Source organism: Macrobrachium nipponense, chromosome 1 (assembly GCF_015104395.2).
Source record: "Macrobrachium nipponense isolate FS-2020 chromosome 1, ASM1510439v2, whole genome shotgun sequence".
NCBI lineage: Eukaryota > Metazoa > Arthropoda > Malacostraca > Decapoda > Palaemonidae > Macrobrachium > Macrobrachium nipponense.
Window position 1 is genome coordinate 30,359,948 of NC_087200.1, and position 10,193 is coordinate 30,370,140.

General features: G+C 38.0%; 1 long non-coding RNA gene across 2 annotated transcripts in view; it reads right to left on the minus strand.

The window, feature by feature from the left end:
- Nucleotides 1–8,800: 8,800 nt before the first annotated feature.
- The window catches only part of LOC135220113 (uncharacterized), a 25,168-nt gene continuing 23,775 nt past the window's right edge, over nucleotides 8,801–10,193 (minus strand). For both annotated transcript variants that reach the window (XR_010315573.1, XR_010315572.1), the window contains 2 exons: nucleotides 9,452–9,580; nucleotides 8,801–8,918 (listed from right to left, as the gene is read on the minus strand). This is a non-coding gene — a long non-coding RNA (uncharacterized LOC135220113). The remainder of the gene's footprint in view (nucleotides 8,919–9,451; nucleotides 9,581–10,193) is intronic.

The following is a 10,193-nucleotide window of genomic DNA, read 5'->3' on the forward strand; positions in this document are numbered from 1 at the left end:
TATATACATATTCAACCAGAAAACCAGGTACACTAAAGGAGAAATTTCCCATATATATGTGTATGTATATAAAACACAAATTGGAGAATGACAGGGCCTTACATTTTGTGTATTGTCACCGCCCCTTTTACGAACAACATTGATTTTGTTAGTCCACAGGAGAACTGTTTGTATAAAGTTTCTAAATAATAGGCAATTAAGTTGTCCTGAGGATTCCTCAGGTCCCAGCTAAGCTCAAATGATAAGGGACTGGATCCAAGATCCAGAAATTTGTGGTCGATGTGATCTGGATCCCAATTGGCAGATTGTGTGTTGTTTTTCAGCTAAGTCACTTCGAATAGATAGCTGACATTTAAAACGACCAGGTTGCATTATCAGCTGGTCCATTGATACTATGGTTAGTGTCGTGGCTTGCCACTCAGATGTCTCGAGTTCGCGTCACCCCGGGGCTATGAAAATTCACTGACTCTGTATTATGATCAGTTACTGCTGCAGTGTTGGATCCGCTGTGGAAGGTTGAAACCAACATTCTTTGGAAGCATGAATTTCAAGGCAATTGTCCCAATGTGCTTATTCCATGTGAATAGGTTTCATGTACTGAAATAACGATAATAATAATTGGTAAGGACCGTTCTATTTTTTGATGGTCTAATGTACAAAGAACATATATATATATATATATATATATATATATATATATATATATATATATATATAATATATATATATAATATATATTTATATATATATCATATATGTATAAAACTTATTCAACATTTAACCTCCACCCTTCAATTCCATAGAGGGCAATTGGCTCATCAATTCCTTCATGCATCCCAATTTGTCCTCCATAGGCTCTTCAGGTTTCCTCCCAGTGATATGCAGCCTCCTGCTACCTTTCTCGCTTCTTCGTTTCTGTAAATCAGTTCTCCTCTCATCCTTCCATCATCCTAAATATTACCTCCCAAATATCTATTAGAATCTGCTACTCCCACTACCTCTTTGTCCAGGGTAACATTCACTGCTTTGTCTTTCTGGTTTTGTTTTACCCACACAAGCTTACTCTCGCTCGCAGCTTACTCTCTCTCTCTCTCTCTCTCTCTCTCCAACCCATCTTATCCTACATCTTAACAACTATATCTTACGTCATTTCATCTATAAAGATTTGAAACAGCCATGGAAAAATAAGGCATCCTTATCTCAGCCCTATTTCCACACTAGGCCAGTCACTCTCTCACCTACAAACTAACAATTGCCTCACCTCTATGAAATCTCCTCTTACCTCTGTTAATTAAATCATAAGCTTTCTCTTATCTCTTTATTTTCAAACTTCTCACAAAACTGTTTTATAAGAAACGCTTGAACGATTCACCCTCATTGTTGTTTGAAGCCATACGGTTTTTTCATACTTTATGTTGTTTGTCTTATATTGTCAATTAAAATACTTCCATACACCTTCCCAGGCACACTCAGCAAATTTATTCTTATATAAGTACTTAAAACACACTTCCTTCAGTACAAATTTTTATATGTAAAGGGCAATTTTTGCCTGTCTGTTCGCTATGCACGCCCAGACTATGGAAGCTAAGGGTACCAAATTACTACCAAAGACTCCTTTTCTCCCCAGGAAAGTTTTAGTCGAAATCCGAAATTCGAGGGCCATTTCTAAGGGGATCTTAACCCCTCTTTTTTCATAAGCCCTCATTTTTTAAAACTTTCGGAGTTGACAGCAAACTCATCGGATTTTTTTCAACTTCTTTGGCTTGACAGGATCCCAAGTGATTACTTATTCTGAAAGTGATTCCATAATCCGCCCTGTAGGGGTTGTCATCACGGACAGCATGCCCCTTTCTATCCCGAGCAACGCCGGATACATCACGTGATATATATGTGTATATATATATATATATATATATATATATATATATATAATATATATGTATGTATGTATAAAATAAATATATTTATGATGCACTCCAAGGTCAGCATTCTGATAACGGTGCCTTTGGATGTTTTTCTTCTATGAAACGGAGAGAGAAATTAAACAACACTTCTCTATAGAAAAGGAAAAAATACACAGAATTGTCTTTGGATAATCTTGAGCTTATTCCTTCAGAGGCTCCCGTGCTCTTAGGAGCAGTCAGGAACAAAAAGAAAGGAGCTGAACTTACCCTTTTCTCGTGAGGAATTACTTTAGCTGCTGGATATCTTCCCGGTAAGTAACCTTTGGAAGGCCTCACGGGATGGATTCGCGGTTGCTTTGTGATGGTTTTTCTGGGCATTGTTTCTACTTCTTCTTCTTCTTCTTCTTCTTCTTCTTCTTCTTCTTCTTCTTACCTTCTTCTTCCTGTGTGACAAGGGAGATGTGTTGATTTTAAGTGTGATTCCTTTCGTATAATCTCCTTAGGTTAATGTAGTACCTCCGCATTCATACTGATGATATTAACAATACCACAAAGGCTCAGCAGCATTAATTACACAATAGATGCAATCTCGTAAACAATTTTACACATGGACACTACTATGCTTAAACAGCTACAAAGTGCACTACGTAAGCCACAATTGAAATGTCTAACTACAACACTATATTGAAATAAATGGATGCAATCACTGCCCAGCTTTACAGCAAGAGTAAATACCTAAATAGTAAAAGGATATTCGAAGACAACAAGAAAACAAGAACTCACAACAAGAAAACAAGAACAATGAAAGAGACATCAGACGAATAAGTGATTTGCACAAAGATGGACTAACGGCTCTGAGGCACAAGCAATTCGATATTGATTTGAGATGCATGTCTTGGGTAGTTCATTGTGTTCTCGCAAGGTTCCAGGTATGACATAGCGAATGTAAAGCGTGATGCATAATTATTCTGTGAATGTCTATAAAGTACAGAATAACCACAGTTCATGAAAGTAGGTATGTGTGTACGGTCAATGTTCAGTGGTAGATCATTGGGCTCGCATTTGTTTGGGCCGTAGTTAGTTATTTCCTTTTGGAGATTCTCCCAATTCGTTGTTTAAAGCGACTTTGATTACTGATTTTTATAAGCCGACATAATATGAATACGCATTACTAGTTGGCTGTTTCTGACCCAATAAGTTGTTATTACCTCGTGAAGACTTTAGTTATTGGTTATTATAAACCTGCAAGTCATTTTTGCCTTCTCTCCTCTCTGCAAAATATCGTAAGTTATGACCTATGGGGTCAAAAGTTACTGTGGCTGACATATTTGTACGCCAAAAAATTAGTTATTACAACTGGAGATTCTCATAACTGGGTATTTAAAACTGGCAAGATATTGTAGCATTTAGCGACCTTGATTACTGACTGTTCTATGTCGACATAATATGGATACTCATTACTGGCTGGTTGTTTCTGAGCCAGTAAGTTGTTATAACCTCTTGGAGACTTTCATTCCTGGTTGTGAGAAACCTGCAAGTCATTTTTACCTCCCGTCCTCTCATTGGCTATTTATAAGTCAGAAATTTATCAATGTCTTTGGAGGGTCAAATCAATTATCGTTTCTAAAAACTGGGGAATCGTTGTCACCTTTTGGAAACCCTCATTACTGGATGTCCTGAGCCTGTAAATAATATTAAGGGTCTCCATAGCTGATTGAAAAAAAACAAATCGTGAGAAAAACGCGTTTCAAAATTGGCAATTTTCAAACCCCCATACCACCACTCTTTGTTAGATAATGGGGTTTTCGACCACTATGGAGTCTACTTATGGGAAATGTAAGATATTTTAAGAAGACTTTGGAGCAAAAAGAAAAAAAAAATGTGCGACTTGGAGCTTTGGGGACCATTAATACTGTGAGCTCCTCAATTGTTATGACCTTTTGTGGATGAACTTTGGCAACCGTCATTATTGCGTTTTTACAAGTCGTTATCACCTTCGGTGATTATGATTAGTACTGGGTTTTTGGAAGCATGCAAATCATTGTTACCTTTGGGAATTCTGATTGCTGGGATTTTGTAAGCAGGCAAATCTTAATAATTACCTTTGGAGTTGATTACTGAACGTTCGATAGCATGAAAATTGTAAGAAGGTGAACCGGCAGTCCCTTTTGAGTCACTCTTTTTCTGAATGTTTCTTAGCCTGAAAATTGTTATATCGTCTCTAATTTTATCATTATCTTGTAAGAATGTCGGTACCGGAGGTGCCTAGAACTGCATGAGACATTATTGAAAACTTTGTAACTTTTTTTTTTTTTTGTATGGCATTTTTACGTTGCATGGAACCAGTGGTTATTCAGCAACGGGACCAACGGCTTTACATGATTTCCGAACCACGTCGAGGGTGAACTTTTATCACCAGAAATACACATCTCTCACCCCTCAGTGGAATGTGCGAGAATCGAACTCGCGGCCACCGAAGTTGGACGCCAACACCTTACTGACCACGCCACTGAAGCGCTTAACTTTTGTTTTGTACAATACAATAAGATCTACTCTATATGCTACATAGGCCTAACTGTGACCCATTTGCATCCAGAGTAGACTCCTTCGGTTTGTCACAAGATGCCGTAAACTATGCAAGTTTCTTTTTACATGATTGGGGCATTAACCCTTCATCAAATACTTATAGATCATCAAGGTTTTTTATTAGAGAACAAAACCATGATGATTAATCTTTTCTATTCTCGTCACCCTACCGCTTACACAGAACTGAAGGCTTGATGCGAGCTTCAATGAAGCCACACATTAGGATCTTATGAATCAGGAGAGGCAAAGGTTGGACCGATAAAGTTTGAAATAATTTACTGCTGCAGATTCGAAAGTATACAGTTTCTTTCTGTTGAACAAAGCTTCCATCTAAACCATTAAAAAAATGACAAAAGTTATGACGCGTTTCTCATTATCATTACAATAATTAACATGTATTCATCGTAATTTTATATACCTATTAGATATCATTCAGGTAATTACAATAATTATTATTAAAATCACGTTTATTTTATTATACAGGTGTGAATAATGTATAATTGCCTACCATTGCAATTGTACTATAAATTTCCAGAACCGAGCGTTTAAAAAAGTATTAATAAGTTTATCTGCAGAGCAAATGCCCTTTTATCTTATTTTATTTTTATTTATTTATTATTATTATTTTTTTGTTTGCATAATCTCAAGTCTCACATCTAAAAAGTGGAAAAGTTTTTAGGTCTGAATAGCATTCTATACTTTTCTGTTCCCAAATATCTTGTTACCCTTTCCGTAAATCAATACAGCCATTACTTCTTTTTTTTATATACATTCCATTCACATTCTCCTATTATCGCGTTAAAAGTATCTATTTTCTCAATTCTAGAAGAATGGCTAAATTGGTTTGGAAAATATAACAGAATAGGAGAATACTGAATTTTTTCAGACCATAATATTATTCATCTATTACATTAAGAGTACAAATCGTTGCCAAAAATAGATTTGCGCATAATCTTTTCATCAATACTATATTTCAAAGACAGAATCAAATGAATTCTCATACTGATGCAGAAAGGAAGATTCATATAGAAGATACAAATAGAAAGGCCAAACTTGACTTTCAAACTAATTTAAAAAACCAAAACCAATCCCGTTGTTGTAAGAAAACCCCGTCAGCAAAATGAAACTGTCTTTGGTTTTCTAAACGGTGACAAGACTACAAAAAATGTACGAAAAAAAACTTTTGATATCAAGAGTTTCTTATCAATCGTTTTTTTATTTTATTTTCGCAGCTGACCAATTCTGGCTTGAGGCTTTATAATTCCAAACTTCATCAAGTCAACTGTTTTTCTCCTACGCCTGCTTTGCTCTTCATTAATGCTAACCATTCTAGCTTTTTCTCTTGCTCGCCATATTTCTTGAATTTCTTACTGAACTCCTTTTTTTTTCTTTTTTTTTGACATCTCCCATGAACTTCATCGTTTTACTTTTTCTTAATATGTATTAGCAAGGAAAATTAATTTAGACTTGGTATTGAGGTTCATCCTCCTCCATCACATCCTCCTCTTCCTCAATCACATCCTCCTCCTCCTCCATCACCTCCTCCTCTTCCATCACATCCTCCTCCACCTCAAATACATCCTCCTCCTCCATCAAATCCTGCTCCTTCTCAATCACATCCTCCTCCTAGTCCTCCTCCTCCATCACACCCTTCTCCTCATCCTCCTCCTCCTCCTCCTGCATCACATCCTCCTCCTCCATCACATCCTCCTCTTCCTCAATCACATCCTCCTCCTCCATCACATCCTCCTCCACCTCAAATACATCCTCCTCCTCCATCACATCCTCCTCCTAGTCCTCCTCCTCCATCACACCCTTCTCCTCCTCCTCCTCCTCCTCCATCACACCCTACTCCTCCTCCTCCTCCTCCTCCTCCATCACACCCTTCTCCTCCTCCTCCTCCTCCTCCATCACACCCTTCTCCTCCTCCTCCTCCTCCTCCATCATACCCTTCTCCTCATCCTCCTCCTCCTCCTCCTGCATCACCTCCGCCTCCGCCATCACATCCTCCTCCTCCGAATAAAGCAACCGAGGACAAAAGGGGAGATAGAAAAGTCCCTCAGAGTGGCACAGTTTAAAACACAATCTCTCCGAAACAAAGTAGATAACTTTAAAGCATTGATAGCAAGTGAGGAATTAGACATAATAGGTATCATAGAAACATGGATACAAGAAGCAACAAGAGCCTGCGTAGGAGAGTACCATATAGCAGGATGTAAATTCTTCAAAAAAGATAGACCTAATAAAAAAGGTGGAGGAGTTATGTTATATGTCAAGAACCACCTCAGTCCAATAAAGTGTAAAATGACAACCAAGCAAGAAGTAATTGGCATCAATACAAGCAGTCTAGGGAAGAAGCTAACTCTAATATTAGTGTACAGACCTCCCCATAACTACTTATGTCCGACGAGGAGTTGTATGTACTTCTAGGACAAGACATAAACAACAAACTCTGCATAACAATGGGAGATTTCAGTACAGCAGTATGACCTCCACATCAAACTCAGAAGGAAAGAGACTGCTAGAATTTGTCAAAAGTTAATTCCTCCAATAATGGATGACAAACCTACTAGAGGAAACAACATACTAGAAATTGTCAAATTGTCCTAGTAACAGAAGATAACCTAGTGTTTGACCTTTCAGTAGGTGGAAGTCTAGGCAAAAGCGACCATAAAATTATTACATTTCACAATAATATTCAACACAAAAAAGAGAAGAAGATACTAAAGAGATTATAATACCGTCGAGGAGACCTAAGAAAACTAAAAGAGTATATTAAAAATCTAGAATAAGACCAAAACAGAGACATAGACAATTACTGGGGAGCCTTTCTAGAAGAATACACAGAGAAACGCTCCAGATGTATTCCATTAAAGCAAATACTAACAAATGATAACCCTCAGATTGCACAAAGCAATGAATCTACACCAAACACCCAAATAAAGCAAGCAGGCATAAAGAACTCTGTAGAATGGTGAATAAACTAGTAAGAAATGCAAAGATAAATAAGGATAAGAGAGTTTCATCAGTTTATAATGAAAACCCAAAAGAATTCTTTGCTCATGTTAATAGCACGAAGCCAATCAAAAATAGCATCGGTCCCCTAAGAGAAAATGGGGGAAACCTAGTGAACACAGACTTGGAAAAAGCAGAATTAATGAGTAAGTTTTTTACTAGTGTTTTCACAATTGAAGACTCTACCTCAATCCCCGAACCAGCTATCAAATATAAAGGGGCAGAACCACTTGACAAAATATATTTACAGAAGAAGACATTATAAACAAAATAGAAAAACTAAACAAGTTCAAATCTCCTGGCCCGGATGGGATTCATCCATGAGAAATTAAAGAGTTTAAAGAGGAGATAGTTCCTCACCTAAATAAACTCTACAGAAATATGGCAGAACAACGATAGGCACCCAATGGATGGAAACTAACCAATGTGCCCCCAGTTTACTAAAAAGGTCCAAGAGAAGAGACAGGAAATTATAGATCAATCTGCCTAACGTCGGTCCCTTGTTAGATTTTGTAGTCCATAATCGCAGATAAAATTGTGGATCACACTGATAGAAACAACCTTTTGTTAAGCACTCAATACGGCTTCAGACAAAACAGCTCCTGCCTATCAAACCTCTTGGAGTTTTTCCATAACATGCTTGGTATTATTACGGTAGTAGAGCAATAGATATACTCTACTTAGATTTCCAAAAGGTCTTTGACAAAGTTCCACATAAGAAACTAATGACAAAAGTTAGAGCTTTAGGAACTGTAGGAGAAACTGCAGACTGAGTCGAAGACTGGCTAACTAATAGAAAGCATAGAGTCGTGATATACGGTGAAGAATCAGAATGGGCAGATGTGACAAACGGAATAAACTGCCACCAGAAGTTGTAAACAACAGCAGTCTAGAAGAGTTTAAAAGAAAAGTAGACAAAATCATTAAGACACTGTGAATGAACAGTAAAAACTGCTCCTAAAGAAAAGTGAGCACACGATGTCTCCTCAGATGGACTAACAAGCCTTTGAGACATCCCAATCCTTGTAACTCCTTCTCCTCCTCCTCCTTCACATCCTCCACCTCCTCCTCCTTCTTAATCATTTCCTCCTCCTCCATCACCTCCTCCACCTCCTCCTCCACCTCCTCCTCCTCCATCACATCCTCCTCCTCCTCCTCCTCCTCCTCCTCCTCCTCCGTCCCACCTCCTCCTCCTCCATCACATCCTCCTCCTCCTCCATCATATCCTCCTCCTCCAAAGTATCCCCATCCTCCTTCTCCTCCTCCTCCTCCTCCTCCTCCTCCTCCTCCTCCTCCTCCTCCACCTCTTCTTCTTCTTCCTCTTCCTCCCCCATCATATCCTCCACTTCCTCCTTCTCCGTCCCATCTTCCTCGTCTCCCCGAAATCATCTCTGTTTTCTTGATGTGGCATAACTGAAAAGCAAAATTTAGTTTAAATTAGAAAATACTCATGAAAACAATTGCAGTAGCATATCATAGGATGAATTAGAGTTATCGGGATTCAATATGGTAAAAAAAAAAAAAAAAAAAAAAACAGTGTCAGATCGAACAGTTAGTTGCCTGTCACTGATATACATTTACTAAATCATCATTGGAAGAACTAATTGTTGACTGATTAATTGGACATCAAAATGGCCAGCTTACGGATTTACGTTAATTTCATGTATTTATGAACGTTTGAATAAATGATAAGATAGCGTTGGACAGGAGGTCTATGAATATATAATTTTAATTAAAACTCTTTAGCTTCGTTATCTGCACATTTGTATGTTTATTCATTCATGCAAATTCCACTAAACAATAGATTTGGGAAGATATACATAGGTTGTTCAACGAGTTACATATATATGTTGGTACAGTATTTGCAAATAGATTAACGGACTTGTCTATCTCGACGTTTATTTGTCTACTTATCTGAACAAGCATCCACGAACACGTATACCCACCAAAATGATTGCGTTAGAGAGGAGAAAAGACCTTTGTGGGACGTCGAACTCACTCGGGAATTTGACCGTGAGGTGGCCTGAGCTTCTTCCGAAGTCAATGCTTCCAGCGACGCCTTGGGGCGTACGGACCTGAAAATAACTTTTCTCTACATAACGAGCGTTTCTCTCTCTCTCTCTCTCTCTCTCTCACACACACACACACACACACACACATGCGCGCGCGCGCGCACTTAAAATACCAAGAATGGAAATGTTGATAAAGTTGATAAACTATTTTTTGGGCAGTCTTTCGATTAATAACATAAGGATGACATCTGGTATGAATGTGACCCTAGGTCACCTAAAGATAAAAGAAAAAAAAATTGCTCCAATTATTCCACGCACTACCAAATATGGCAGTATTTTTGGCAAGAAGGTTGCTAGTGCTTGGTAAAACTACTAGATGGACCATCTTACAATCTATTGGTTTGCTTGTCTTATCAAGCTTATTTTTCAGAGCATAGGCTTATTAAATGTCCAAGCAGAAGAATTTTATGCTCTTGAGTCATCATGAAGCAGTCAAGAAGAGGTCACAAAAACTGTTGCTCTGGCTAATGATCAGGGTTGATAGGTACTGTTCAGAATTTGATAAGGTGTTGACCAGAGATATATGTTTAAATGTTGACTCTGTAAAGGACTGCTAATACCAGAGTGGCAAAGAAGATGACATCCCCCTTCTTATACAGTAACCCAGTGACTTGCA